Source organism: Centropristis striata, chromosome 20 (genome assembly GCF_030273125.1).
Source record: "Centropristis striata isolate RG_2023a ecotype Rhode Island chromosome 20, C.striata_1.0, whole genome shotgun sequence".
NCBI lineage: Eukaryota > Metazoa > Chordata > Actinopteri > Perciformes > Serranidae > Centropristis > Centropristis striata.
In genome coordinates, this window is record NC_081536.1 from 18709356 (window position 1) to 18725531 (window position 16176).

Consider the following 16176-nt stretch of genomic DNA (forward strand, 5'->3'; position numbering starts at 1 on the left):
GTCTCTGGTGAAAAGATGCTGCACTTTCTAAGCGATTTCAAGAGCTGTTTTTTTTAGAAGTGCGTCTGGTGTTTTCAGCAGGGAAAAACACTCTAGAAGATAGAAGATGAGCGAAAAAGAAAGAGAAATAGCCTATGGGTATATTCAAAATGGAAAATAGAAAGAGAACATAAAACAAAAATAGCAAAAAAGCCTTTATAAAATCTTTCTGCAATGGTGAATACAAACTACAATTGTGAAGCTATGCTTATTTGCACTGAACCCACATAGTAAAGCTATAATTATATACGTCCAGTATAATAAGTTTTTTCTAAAAGTTTTTTTTAGTCCCGTTCCAGCTTTGACTTGGGATTTTGAAACCGGTCCTTCGCTGCATGTTAATTGTTCTTTAAATTGTTAAAGCCTCAATGTGTAGGATTTAAAATGTATGACTTTGTTAAGTCCTTGTGGCTTATCATTTTTGATATTGCATGAGCATTAAAGTTCCCTTCTGGCCGAGCTGCCTTTGATACTCTAACTATTGGACCTTCGGAAGAAATTTCTGATGAGAGAAAGAGGGAGTGTTTGTACTTGTATCTTTTTGACATTTGTTCTGTAATTATTGTGTCTGCATGTCCTAAAACAACCATGGTACAGCTAATAGCTTCTTTTGATTAAAGTAACAGTCCCATTCCTTCTGCATCACCCTCGGGCCAATCTTTACTTCTTCTTTTTTTTTTTACCCCACTAGTGGTCAGGAATGACACTAGCAAAGTTGTCTTACCATCTTTCATCCATCCGACAATCGCAGTCTGAAGTGTGACTAATATTACAGCCTCAGGGAGCTTCGTCCAGATACTCCGACCATCTAATTTAAAGGTCTGCATGTTCTCTCAATATCACACTCGAAATAGACCCCAGTGAAATTACCCTGTGTCGCTGATGGTTATTTATGGGTTAAACAAGTGGTCGAGTGCGGTTGAAAGTGCAGGTAGATGGAACTGTGAGAAGAATAAGTGTGTGACTAGACTGCACTGTTCCTCCCCGTCATCGCTCACTGCACACTGCTGCCTTTGGCCTTTTAAGCAGACGCTTTGAATCCAGAGCCATACTGTCACAGCGCATCTCCGCTTCAAGACGAGTTTGTTTGCACAAGCACATGTGTGTGTGCGTGTGTGTGCATACAGGGCTCTGGGTACACGCATTAGTGGGTGTGCATAAAATACAGTGTGTACGTTCGTGCTGTCTCTGTCTGAATACATGTCAACATGGAAATAACTGATGCATTCACCTTATCTACCCACACATTTATTAATTCATATTTATTGAGGCATTAATGTGTGAGCTTCGTCCTGCTTGTACTACTGTACCTACTTGTTTTCACGTGTGGGTGTATGTGTTGAAAATATCACTTACAGGCCAAAATGAAATGCAATAAAGAATTCAATCACATCACCCTCCGAACCTTCATTTTAACTTCAAGTATAATAGTCGAGAGACACTGTAGTTATTGTCCTCTTTATGTTTTCACAGCAAAGAATTTCCAAAAGCCATTTATAACTTGAAAGCAGCTGCACATACATGAGGATTTAGTTATACGTTTTAGGCATCTAGATTTCCCAAATGGGTTGGAAGGTGCAAAAGCAAGAGCAGATTAATAGCGCAATAAAATAGATTTACCTTGAGTTATATGGTAGGTGTATTATATAGATGTGCATCTGTGTCTGCAGTGTGTGTGTGTGTGTGTGTGTGTGTGTGTGTGTGTGTATGTGAACTTCTATCTTTATTAGGACCAGATTTCCATGCAACAATAAATTAAGGATTAAGGTTAAATGTAAAATGAGCGTTCAATAACGTTCAGCTTTAGGCCTCTTGGTTTGGGTTTATCCAAGGTTGATTTTTAGAGTTGACTGCAGTGTTCGAATGTCAAATAAAATGTTGGTCCCCATGAAGATAGATAAAACACATTCACATAAAGGAGGCAGGGATGTGGGTAGGCATATGTTTTAATGTTCTAAAACATCTTGAAACCATATGTTGTGATGTATGTATGTGTCATCGTCAATGTATTTAAATGGTGTTTATGTTGAGTTTATGCATAATGCAGCATGTGGGGGATTCATAAAGTGCATTGCATATGAAGTGCCGCTGTGTGTCAGAGGAATAAAACACAATTAGTAGTTTATCAAAAAGGTCATGATGTTGCTGCACATTACACCAGGGGGTTGTGGGTGTGTGCTCAACAGCTGCCATATTTCAGACTACAATCAAAAAGTGGGGAGGTGAAAGACGATCATTTCTATTCCACCACCTGAATCAAGATGCTCCTCTTATCTCAGTTAAGCCACATTATCTCTCCACAGGTGAGCGTCACATGAGACTAAAGTTGTGTAGTAACCTTTATCTTCTAATCAGTCTGAAGTCACCTCGTTGCCCTCAGATGTGGCCCCACCGTTGATGAGGTTAAGACTGTCTCACAGTGTCAGTGCTCTTGGTCTCTGTCTCCCCCTTAGGCCGGTCATTATGTCCATTTTGTCGCCCGTCTTCTCTAGTGTGCAGCCCTGCTTAAAAAAAACACCAAAGAAATTGGGCACGAGAAGAGGGATTCAGTGGCCTCAAGTATTCTATTCAGGGTTATGATAACACTACACAGGGTTATTATTAACATGATCATCACTTCTGGACAGAAATGAGATCTTCAAAAGCTAGAGCACGACAAGAGTATTCAACAAAAGAGGTGCCAGGGGACAAAGATCTGCACTGAATAAAACAGTGAAGGCTTTGTAAAGTAAGTGTGTGTGTGTGTGTGTGTGTGTGTGTGTGGGAGAGGTTATGGGAATCCATGTCTGATGCTTGACAGGGTGCAATTCAGCCTGTTGGTGCAGAGGTAGGATAGCTGCATGGACAATGTAAAGCCCTGTTGTCACTAACTGGTCTCAGAGGGGCAGCAGGAGGAGTGGAACGTTAAAGGCCTTTGCGGGTCAGTACAACGGTGTGGGACACAAGCAATGCCTTGACCCTTAGAAGTGACCACTGTGTTTACACATGGTCCCTGCTGGATGACATAAGATGTTGAAGGCCCTCTTGTTGTTTAACCAGAAGGAAATTTGGGTGGGGATTTTGCCTTACAAGGCCATTTCCCTTCTAAGAAAAATTATCTTTATCTTTGTTAACCTGCTAACCTCTCTCTTTATTTCCTGGTAGCAAGATGTGTGCAGAGGCAGAGGGGTTGTTTAGATGAATATGTTAGTCAAGTCTGCCTGACTCATTGATCCTTATCTTGCCAAGGTTTGTGCAAGTTAGAATCTATGGCCCCGACCAGGGCTCTGAAACATCAGTGGCCTAACTGTGTTGTGTATTGATTAATCTATGCCGCTGTCCATGGTGCTGAAGTAGCAGATGGATTTGTAATTTTTCTCCCACCTTCTGTCAGCTTACCTCAGAAGGAGAGGTTGTTGAATTGAGCAGGCCAGGTAATCAGGGGTGAACTAAACAAACCGGATCCATTCCCCCTTTTAAAAACTAACAAAACACCTACTGTTTTAACTCAATATTTGCAGTGATGCACACTGAAACAAAACTAAGCAGCTACATGCTAGTGGCTCTCTGAGGCTGTATTGATGCATTTAAATGCTAATGTTTTGTAATTATTGTTCCAGGCATTAGTCAAACCCTCAGGGCTTACCATGCAAATGGAGTTGTGGCTTATGAACGCATGAAAATATAAAAGAATAGTCTTAATTTGTTTCTGCATCATTTCAATGGACTGACGTTAAGCTCTAGTTCTGTTTAACAATCATATTGTGTATAATAGTGTGTAACGTGCAATTGTTGTATTATAAATTCACACAAACAAAAACATTAAGCAACAAATCTCTGTTTGATAATGAGCATTGTCTTCTGCAATTCTCTTTTCTTGACTTCTGCACCTCCCACAGTCCTGCTTTTATGTGCTTTAAATGAGCTCTGCTACTTCATATTTTCACTTGTATTCAAGGTTAGTCATCCCCGTAAGTTTCTACCCTCTGATCTCTTGTATGACACCGTTTTTGTTTTTGATTTGACATTTCAAAATATTCCACAGAGCAGATATCAAGCAGCAGCTCACTGAAAAACTTAGACAAACAAAAGCTTTGGACTACTTCCTTCATAATTTGCAACCTTGAGCGTATGTGACTTATTATTCACGTTTAATTTGTTTGTTGCACACTCCTGCATGTCTCAGTCCATCATGAGAATCCTTACAAGTACTAATGTTTACTGAATACCAAGATACACATAAAATATTAAAGAGGCATCTACAACACTGCAGGTAAAAATTGACATGTGGAGATGTTTTTAATTTTACACATTTTATCTGTTGATTAAGTTCTTTTTTTTTTAGCAAAATCTAAAAATCCAAGTTTCTTTAATTCAATTAATACTTACAATTATTAATGAGTCATTAAATTTAGGTTACCAATGCTGTTCATTCATTTAGCCATCATGTGTTTCCGGTGCAGACATTCGTGTAATTGAAAAAGCACAGCCAAATTCACATATTAAAATGCAGCACCATGCTGCTCTTATTTACATAATTAGAAAAGGCAAACAAAGCCTTCATCTGATCTTTCTGAAGAAGGCTGATACGACTGTTTGATTAGGATGTTGGAGTCTACTTTCAAACAGGGGATGAAGAAGCGTATCATTAGTGTCTCAGTGGGAAAGTTGTAAATACTCATTAAACCTTGAGGTCAAATAACTGCAACAATGTTTCTAATGACACACCTGCAAATAAACAGGAACAGCCAAGGTCATTAGGTGATGTAGTGTAGGGGTTCCCAACTACAGGTACTTGTAACCCAGGGAGGACACCTGCAGTTGCCCGGAGGTGTCAGTGGGAATACTGTGGAGTAGCTGAGCTAATTTGTAAAAATAGAAATTGTGATTCATATCATAATACACCTCCCACTATCCTGAGTCAGAGCAACAAAAAAAACTCCATTATTCAATGAGTCAATACCCTGAAAATGAATGTGCAACTATTTTGATAAATTGTTTATTGTTTCAGTAATTTTTCAAGCCAAAAAACCTTCACATTTGAGAAGTTGGAACTTCTGAATGTGATGATTTGCTGCTTTCTTGATTTGAACTGTTTTGGTTTTGGACTGTTTCACAAAATTGAATTGTGATTTCTCTTTTTTTCTCTTTTGCTTTTCAAAGACTAAACGATCAATGACGATAATTATCTTTGGATCAATCAATAAAGAAAATAATTGTTAGCTTTAGGCCTATTACTAAACACCATAACATCACATGCTACGAATGAAACAGGTATATGCATGTTTGAAAGCACTAGCTGGAACACAAGTGGAAGCAGAACGAAAGCAATCCTGACTTGACTGAAAGTACGAAAACGAAAAAAGCCGTGCAATTTGAGCTCATTTCATAGTGATGTGAGAGCCAAAAAAAAAGGGTTGGAAACTACTGACTTAGTAACTAGAGAAATCCAAAAAAGTGCTTGTGAGCAAGAAACTGAGTTTCTCCCAGCTCAAGTGATGATCCCCTGATGCCAGTCCTGATCCCTGACCTCCCTGTGTAGGAGGGACAGGTGAAAAGAGGATTCTCCCTTTGGGTGTCAAATCGTGATCCTAGAAACACCTCCCATCGCCTTGTCAGGTTTGCTCTCTGCATAGGAGCACACATCATATGGTGCTCTTTTTATTACTCCGCCTGCAGGGAGCGTCCCCAGGGGAGATCGGTTTCATCAGCATCCACACACACACCATCCACACCTCCACTCAGCTCACAGATGCCCGAGTTCTGGTTTTAAAAAGGAGAAGAACAATGAAGACTATCAAACATATCTCCCTTTGTCCCACTTTCTCTTCGATTTGTATAAATGACATTCGAACCGAGCTGCCGATTTATATTTAGTCATGCGGTGTACTATGATCCTATCAGCGCTCGTTCCTACAAGCTTTGTTAATACAGCTACTGGCTCCACTGCAAGAGTCTGCCGGGGGGATTGCTTTCTAGATTTAGTTTGGCCCTCACCTAATCTTCTCCTCTGCGCTTTTGCACTGTTTCATCCCATCTCATCATTCTCGCTCTATTTCTCTTCATCTCTCTCTTCCTGTCTGTCGATCTCTCAGTTTCTATGACTGTGGCCCCCTCCCTTTTTTGTGTGTGTCCTCAGAAGCAGCCAGCGGAGGAGGAGGAGTGTCGCAGGACTGTATGATTATTCATCCAGGGAAAGGCAGAGAGCTTTCTCCACTTACTCACCTACTCTGCCCACAGCTAGTTTTCCTATCTGTGATTAAATTCATCAACAGTCTTTTCTCGCCACACACACACACACACACACACAAACACAGAGAGAGAGAGAGAGAGAGAGAGAACTCTGATGGTAACTCTGTTAGAAACAGCTTCACACACAGAAACTTCCTTTACATCAAGTTCAGCCTACACTTTGCCCAGTTAAGCATATATTGCCTCATCACTTCCACTGTACAAGCAGAATTTGTAGTTTTGTGCTTAGACCACAAACATCACTTGAATAAGGTGTGTGCTTTTTTTCCCTATTATTTATGCAAACTTGCAGACTGCATTCCCCAATAGGCCATTACAAACCAAATTGATATTATGCAAATACAGATAGAAAATGAGCGCAAGGGATGAGAGTTGTACTATTGGGACGGTCCATGGCTGCCAGCAGTATGAATTAATTGTGTCCTGGCATGTGGGGCCGGAGGAAGTGAGAGCAGGAGGGGGTTTTATCCCTCTTGGTGCGGCCTAGAGCTCTGCTGGAGTTTTAGATCTGGTGATTAGGCTGTGAGGTCGAGCTGCTCAGCGGAAATCTCCTCTGAATTCTGAGGAAGCGCTGAAGGCATGTTCTTCACTGCATCAGAAGAGGAGGAGAAAAAAAGCTTCCCTTTTTTTTAGATGCAGGCTCAGATAGAGCTGGCCAGTACACAAAAGATGAGAGGACTTCAAGATCCTTTGATTTGAATCCAGTCTCTCATTGTGAGACTTCTGATTGAACAATTTTAGGGCAGGGCCGATGCCTTTTTACACAGGAGCAAAGAGTTTCCATGCTTTGACTGAACTTCAAATGTTTCCGCTTGTATTTAGCACTTGAAGTGTCTCACTTTGCCATCACTATTCAGCAATGCGATAATTAATTAAGATTCTCTATGTAATTTAAAAAGAACACCTAAAGATGCACACTGAAGTACCCTGATTTGTAGTGTTACTCACAATCCACATGAAAACAGTTGGCCAAAATGCAAATTCTCTGGAGATTCATACTGCAAGGGAAATAAAAATGCCCAAGGCTGTATTTCCACCTAAGGCACTGCATTATTCACGAGATGGTCTGCTGTGAGTTTTGGTGAACAGCATGAAAACACCCTCCTATCCCTGATAGACAAGGTATAAATCTGACATGATACACCTACACCTATCCCTCAGCCCCGGCTGCCTTTCTATAAAGAAAATCTGTTTTCTAAACCAACGTTACAGCCAGGCATTCATGTGTGAAAGCAAGCTTTGCGCAAATGTTCACAGCATTAACACACAGATAATGAAATCGATAAAATGCTTCAATGTACAGAACACCAGTGCCCATTGTACTGAGCGGTGAAACTCCATAAAAATATGCCTAATCAAAACACTGTGTTGGAAATTGAAAGGAAACAAGGTCCTATCATGAATCCTCCACTCGCTTGTTTATATTTTGTTTTGTTTTCTTGTTGCACTGGGAAATAGAGGCAAAGCAAATTGACAGAGAGCCTGCATTATATTCGACTATACATCAAACACAATGTCATGCTCTTGATGGAGATATCAAAGGAGGGGTGTCTATTATATGACCATAATAAATCGCACAGCCATGTTTGCAGGACCCTATATAAGAAACCTACTGAAACCGACAGCCCGGCATTTACGGCCACATCATGCATTGACTGGCCAGGAGTGTGAATTTGAGCAGCATTGTTTGAACTTCTCTTTCAAGCTACTCTTTTTCATTCTTCAGGCACTTTTAAGTATACCAAAGTGCATGCCATCAATGCCTTCAAGGACAGACTGTCTAAAAGTGTGCACCTGTACGATGACTGACCTTCTTTATGATGGCAAGATTTTTCACCCTGCCTTGGAGTATAGCTATTTGTTACAGGTGTAAACTTACTTACTTTTTATTCGTACAGTTGGTTTGACAACTGGTATGAAGTACTACATTTCATGCATAACCTGGCCTTTTATTCAAACTTCTAAATTAAGAGGCGACCCTAACGGCCAAAAAACATGGGGCACAAAGCTGCTTTTACGCCGCTCATGTATTTTCTTTTTCACAACGCAGCCTGCCAACAGCAGTCTTTTTTTAAATTATTGAAATAAATATCTGGATGCGAGGCAGCAAAGCAACCTTGGGATCTCAGGGTGTTTTTACATTTCACATTAAAATAAAATCAATCAAATCAATGTGGTTTCTTGATCCTGTACTAAAAACTATCCAGTAAATTAATAAAGAAGCAGTTAATATAGCAGACGCTTCCAAACTCTGCACTCGGTAAGACGAAACAGTAAAGCTGGCAGCAACCACGCTCTACAAAGTGTTTGTGAAGCAGGGGGAAAAAAACTTTCTGCCACATCGACGCATCAGAGCCCTAAAGGTGTAACAACAATGCACACCGCTGGAACACCATTGCTTCGGCTTTGGACATTTCATGGATGGTTTGTCAGTTTCTGCTAAATACATGAATTGTGGCTTCTTCTGTATTCGCAGGAAAGTTAGATTTAGCCAATAAAACCCCTTAACTAAGGTTACGGTAAAGAACCGAGTTGGGCTTAAAAACAACTATTTCCATAGTTAAATATCAGATGCAGGTACACAGGTTAACTCGAAATGGCAACATTGACTCTTGGCTTTCACATGGGACCAAAACAACAGTCTTTGGGGTTTGTTTTAATCATCCTGCCCACCATGAGCGGTCCTTCATGCTCGTTGTATTACATTTGTGACTCAAAGCATAATATTGCTGTGGAGGTGTTTACATAACAGTCAATGGAAAACCTGGTGCATACACACTAAAGGGCACTTTGTGCATCAGTACAGTCACATAAAATATCTTTGGATCATTATTATTGACAGAGTCATGTTAGTTGCAGCTTTGTTAATAATTATTTCAATTTGCAGTTTAATCTTCTGAATAGTTGCAGTCAAGCTAGTCTTAATATTAGCCATTTTAGACATAATCACAAGGCAAAATCACAGTGAGGAACAGTAAACTCCAACAACACCATGGATTATGACTTGCTGCCCCAACCACGCCTCTAGAATAAGATATTTCACAAGGTATGAGGCTCCTGCACTCGAGTGCCTGTCATCTGATTCTTCTATATGCAATTAACCTGTCTTTCCTCCATGCTTTTGTCATACAGATAACACAGTTCACACATGGACATTTCCAGGTCTATTTTCAGGAACACTGGTGTACTGCAAGACATCCATGACATGAAAATGAGCTGCTTCTAATCTACCATTTACTTCGAGGTGTCGCTCCTGAAGCAGTTCCTGTAAAGTGCCTCCAGCACTGCAGTTAAGTCCTCTGCTGGGAACGCTTTAATTGCATCACTCGGCAATCATGACACACTCTGATCCCCTCGGGAAGAGGAGTGTTTCTTTCCATTTGTGTCAATCAAATCTGCTGTGCTTAACCTCTCTCACCTGTCAGTCATCTGATTAAACACCGCATATAATAAGGAAAGCCGACAGGGGAACTCTTGCTCGGTGTAACAGGCCGGCTGGAACCATTTTCACTAATGATTATTATTTGCTGCATTCTCAACGGTATGTAAACAGTCAGCTCAAGTTTGAGCCATAATATGTATGAAAATGAAAATTACTTATAAGTCATTGCAAACTCAGTAGGAAGTCAGATATTATTAATATCATCTCCCGCGTACGGAACACTTCTTTAAAACTCAGATACTTCAATATTGGAATTATTATAATGAAGTTTACAGCAATGCCCACCACAAACTTCCTGACTTGGAAATAACTTACATTGTACAACTTCATGTTAAATTATTGTCTCTCTAGGAAGTCAATTCAAAATAATGAGCATCTCTCTACATTAGGAAGTACCCAATCTCCTCCGCCATTCTTAAATTTGCCAACTCCTTCGTCTGTCCTCCCCACACTCATCTGTCTTCACCCACTTACAGCAGCTGTTGCTAGGTAACAGTTCACGCCTGCATGTGCATATTAAGTTTTATATCAAAACAATATTCAGTGTGCAATGAATCGGCTATTAAATTAAGAAATTCTGCATGTAAGGCAATTCGCTTTTGCTAGTTCAGTACTTTGATGCGATTACCAGAAATTAAACTATAATGCATTACACTACTTTATTAGTGAGGAGGGAAACATAATCACACTAATGTGTTACTTAGTAATGAATTATTGATGTTAAGCCTCAATCTACAGGCTGATCGGTCTCACTTTCCCCTTACGTGACCTAGAAACCTATGGCTGAACTGCTCACAATAAATATTCTGCTTTGTAACCAAAACCTACAGGGGATTTCTAATTAGGTAAGGAAACAGGCACAACAGTGCGAGTGGAAGACGGGATGAGAGTGAGTATACTGAAAGGAAGTGTGGAGGATGGGGCTGATTGGGGAATGGAGAGAGAGGAAGCGATTTACAGGAGAGGTGTGGGAAGAGGGGGAAGACGGAAGGAAAGAACAGCGGAAGATGACAGGAAGACTGGGGACTTATCAATTAATTATAACGCCACAGCAACTGGAGACAGAATAACATGCAGCGGAGAAGGCACAGTGATAAGGAGATTGGGACAGCCTCACAAAAAGAAACCAGAAGTATATGGAGATCTGCACATGGATAGAAATTTGCACAAAAAGAGATTGGATTGAGAAATGTGCACATAAAAAGGCAAACAATGAGACTGCGTTGAGGGAATAGAAATCCCCACACAGGCCTCTTAAACATAATCCGAGATGGCAGCGGGGCAGCCTTCCAACAACCTTGTGCCTACATACCTGCCCGTCAACCTGCCAGCTCTGCAAATCCCACGGACAGTGTTCCAGAGGGGCCAGGCTCCGTGGCGACACATTCCAACACAGAGGCCCTTTGAGTAGGCATGAGATGGTGGTTATGTGGCCAGGGACCAGTCTGGGTCAGCCAGCACTGCAGAGCTAATACGTGCCTAGACTTTTACCACAAAGCCCCTCAGGCCCCACAGTCAATGAGCCCAGAGATTGTTGTGCCGCTTTCACTTTGGGAGCTTGGGATCTGAGAGTGGAGGAGTGAAGCCACGGTGCCTTGGAATGAGAAGTAAAACAAACAGATGTTTTAAAAGACGATACGGCTGGCTGCTTCTAAACCTTAGCTAGCCCCTGTTGTGTATTCAAGATTAGCAGCAACACAACAGCATGAGTAACATACTGTATCCTCTCTCCTGTCATCCATGCATTTTAAATATGAAGCTCAAATCAACAGGATTTCTGTCTTTATTTGCAATTCACACAGGCGGCGGAGGCTGTTTCCAAATCATACTTGCAAATGATGCATGGGAGTATTGGTAAGTGGGTTCACAGGGATTTTGGGAGGTAAGCAAGAATCACCTAGTGAACCAAATCAAAACCAATATTTCAGGAAATACCCTATTGAGAAAAGCACTGCAGAACGAGCTCAGTCAAGGCAGTTAAGGCTCGTCCTTGAAGCAAACAAACAAACAAACTGCGGTGGCGGTGGAAGATAAAGATGTGCAACATTTTGACAGTATGAATCTCGATTGAACACACAAGCTCTGAATGGTAGAGCAAGGCCAGGAAGCACCTTCAGAATAAAAGCAGAGAGCCAAAGTCTTGCCCTCTATTTCGCTTGGCCAGATATTAGAGCTCTGCCCCTATTATAGCACCGAGTTTTGGATAAAGGCTTTTCAAAGATTAAAAAACTACGATTAAAAAAGGAGACATAACATATTTAATGTGTTGGTACAGATCAATGTCACAACCACACAAGTGTTCATCTAACCTGAGCAGAGGAAAAATCGGCCACAGTAAATTAAAACACCTAAGAGTGTGCCAAAGTGCCAGTGACAAAATGGATAAAAAACAAGATTAATCAAATTTGTAATTTCTCACATTTTGCCCGTCAGAGCATCAACATTGACAAGCGGATTAAACTAACTTTTCTCTCCATAATTATGACTTTGGAGATGGAAAAGTGTACAAACATTTGCCAGCATACAGGGATGGTGCTTATCCTTGAAGCCTTTTGCCTTGTAAAAATATATTTTAGAAGTTGTTTGGAAATACTAAAGTAATAAAGTATACAACTCACCTGTTTGTGGCCTTTGCAAGATTGTCTCTATTTTTTTTATCATTTTAAATCTTTTGCGGTCTGCTAACATGACATTTCTGTGGTGAAGACTTTGGGAGGAATTGATTGAACACATGTTGGGACCACAGACTGTATATTGGGACCACTAACTCAAGCAGACACACAGCAAACTAATGTACCCACAATTCAGTGCTCTCTTAAAGCAACAGACACACTCTGTAATGAGCTTATGTTTACACAAGAGCTACTCACCTCATTAGACGAGAACATTGGTGTTGTAAATACCTAAATGTCTCATCTTAGAATAGAGCATGACCCCCACTTTGTCTCAGACAACGGTATTTTTTAATTTATTGTAGATGATTAGCTGAAAGACAGCAGCTATGCATACTTTAGCCACCTAAAAAACTCCCACTTAATAAATTATTATCAGTTTAAGTGTATGCTATATTTAGAATATTTTCACTGATCAACCTTTACAGTTTTTCTCAATTGCTAAAACACATTTTTCGAATCCTCCTGTCCTTTTCTCAGAATTCTAAACACAAAATTCTTTTCTCACACTACATTCATAAAAACCTCTGGTTCTTTTAGCAAAACCATACCATCGCCTCAAAATAGTTTTACCTGTTCTCAAAACCAAAATATGTTCATCTTGAACTAATTAGTCAAAATAGAAAAACTGCTGGGCAGTCATTACACACTACACCAAAACATTGAAAACACAGTGTTCAAGGCATGTAGCTCATGGAGAAATGTTTATTGGTCTCATTAAAGTATAGCACATGCATTTTGCATCTCAAAAGTAAAAAAAATAAAATAAAATAAAAAAGATTGCACAACTCAATGGATTCAGCATTTACTCTGCATTGAAACATAGGTACGTTGAAAAAAAATCATCCTGAAATTGACAAATACAAATTAAAGTGTACCGCCTACAATGTACTGTAAAATGTAAAAAAAAAAAAATTAAAAAACTCTAACCACTTTACACAGTTGATCACTGAGCTTCACTGAGCTTCACTGAGCGTCATCTTGTCTTTGGGCTGGGTCTGGCCAAACGATGTTACGATGGAGATTACGGTCAATTGTGGAGAGGCTTACAGTAGTGATTCCCTCAAAGTCTGTGTTGTTTTCAAAAAATCGTTGCTGAATTTCCCTTAGTGTAATGGTATTGTTTTGACGGAAATTGTCAACTACAATTGCCTCCTGCTGGGGTGTGAACATGGGTGTCCTCCCTCCCCCGTTTGGCAGTCTTGCAATTCTTCAAAATTTCTATTCTATTCCATATAAAAATGTGCAAAATATCTGTAGTGTAATGTTCTGAAATATACAGTAGTACTGTTAACTTTCAATGATATGTAAAAAAGTACAGTTATAAGTAGACTGTACCTGTTTTCTTGTCTGAATCTCAGGATTATGGTGGACACAGAATCGTCTGATGTTCGGCTGGACTCTTTGGCCTGCCTCCCTCATGGTCATGCCATGCACCCGTACATGGTCAATGACGGTAGCCCAAATTTTGTCAGAAATTGCCACTCTTTGTCTTCCTCTCCCTCCTCTTCCTCCTCCTCTGCCTCCTTCTTGTCCCCCACCTCTCCCTCTTCTTACAGGCTCTTGTCCTCTGGGTCTTTGATCCATTGTTGTCATGAGCTTGCAGGACCAACCTGCTTGCACTCTGAACTGGTTTATATTGGTTGCTATGTTGTCTTGACATGATGAAAAGTGTGATCAATTTTAAATCGTTGTGTTCATGTTTTGTCACCTGTTGTTACCATTATGTATCACAAGTGCATCACAGTGACAACTGTGTCTTATTGCATTAGAATTGTGTTTAGAGTTTTGCAAAAGGAATGACTGAGATCTGCAAATAGTGTTTTACTAGATGAAGATAGTTTATGGTTTTGTCAAAAGGATGTTCAATTTGGGAAATTAGCTTAGACAAGTGAGCAATTGATTCACACAACAGGAATTAGTGTTTTAGCAACTGAGAAAAACTGTAAGTTAACACAGGGACTGAATTACGGTGGCCCTGAAGTGCATGCATGCAGGTGTGTTGTGTGAATTGCTGGCATGCTGTGTGAATTGCTGGTGTGTTGTGTGAATTGCTGGTGTGTTGTGTGAATTGCTGGTGTGTTGTGTGAATTGCTGGTTTGGTTTGCACTTCAGGGCCACCGTACTAAAGGCCGTTACGTATGCTCTCTTCAAACCGCCTACACCCTATAGCAGACCTGGGCATTGGGTGGTCCGCGGGCCACCTCCGGCCCATTGGCTGTCCTCATCCGGCCCGCATGAGGTTACCCAGAAATTAGAAATCAATACAACCGCACTGCTTTTATTTTGAAGGCGGTTTACGTACCCACCTGCAAAGACTCGACTCTTTACTGATAGTTCACAAGATTTATTGAAAATCATAGCTCCATGAACATAAAAATAAGACATTCCTTGGTCACCTTGTGAATCCACCGTAAGAGCTAACATTAACATTAGCATTAGCACTTGACCAAACAAGCACTTTAACTATAATTAAGACAACAAATATAGCCACTAATATATGTGACAGAATAAATAAACTTTAACAAACCTTGTGTCCTGTCAGTCAGCCACTATAGAAACCTTTTTCATACTTTAGCTGTGTCCCAATGTCAAGGAAGGATGCTCAAACGGCTGGATTTGAAGGATGCCACGTCATCGACATCCGGCGAAGGACTGTCCCAATGTCGAGGATGCTCCGGAGGACAGAGTCCTTCTTTTGCCCAGATTCCGAGGATGCATGTGTGTATCCTCCGTGCGCTCTGACTACCCATAAAGCATTGCGCACACCGGTGTACCGGGAGATTTAAAAATGGCGAGCGTAGAAACAGCGACGCCGGCGGCGCAATATGCATTTAAATATATACGTATTTTCAGTTTATACTGAATGTTGTCACATAACTTACAAAATGTGTGTTTAAAGTCAAGCAAAAACATATACAAAAACAAATGCCAGAATATTAAGCTAAAGATAATAAACGTCATCTTGATACATTGCCGGTTAAGTTAATTAATGCCGTCTCAGTCGCTAAAGTTATTGTTAATGAATTTATATGTGTCCGATGATGATGTACTATGTGCAACTATGCCATTCAGAAAGTTATACATTTCTTTATGGTGTTTACAGGGACCGAAAGTCCGCTATTATCCATTATTGTTATTTATAAATAACTGTTATTGTACTGTACTGTAAAATAAAAAATAAAAAATCACAGAACATATTTCCATGGTGAGTTATGCGCCGCTGCATTCATGGCACTAAGTAGCGGCCGAATTCAGCCAGGATCAGTTAAATATTCAGGTTTAATCCACTTTATGGTTTTTACTTGATAAATCGTGGAGATTCAACCTTAAAGCATCTTCTTCCATTTTCACAAATATGTGTCAGAGTGCTGATGCCAGAGACACATTCATGTCGTGAACTGATTTTGAAATTGCGGCGCTGAATTTATTTTTTTATTAAACTGATAAGAACAGATACTACACTTGATCTTAGCCAAAGGGCCGAGAGCGGCGCTGAAGTTAAGCAGGACGTCCAATTACGCAATGACGCACAGCTGCACACTCCGAAGGCTGTCCCATTTGTGCGTTACACCAGTGAAAGGAAGGACTCTTGCCTTGCCTTCGGAGGACCCGACTCTGAAGGAAGGATCCTACCAAGGAAGGATCCTTGACATTGGGACACAGCTACTATATCAACTTTATATGAATTACGACGCACTCGTTATTATTTACTGTTCGTTTATCATTTTACCGTTCCACCTGTTATTTCCTGTCACTACCTTTCAAAATAAAAGCACCCGTTTCACACGG

The 16176-nt window shown here is 40.4% G+C and overlaps 1 pseudogene; it reads right to left on the reverse strand.

The window, feature by feature from the left end:
* Positions 1-15661: 15661 nt before the first annotated feature.
* On the reverse strand, positions 15662-15881 carry LOC131958812 (U2 spliceosomal RNA; annotated as a pseudogene).
* Positions 15882-16176: the final 295 nt, after the last annotated feature.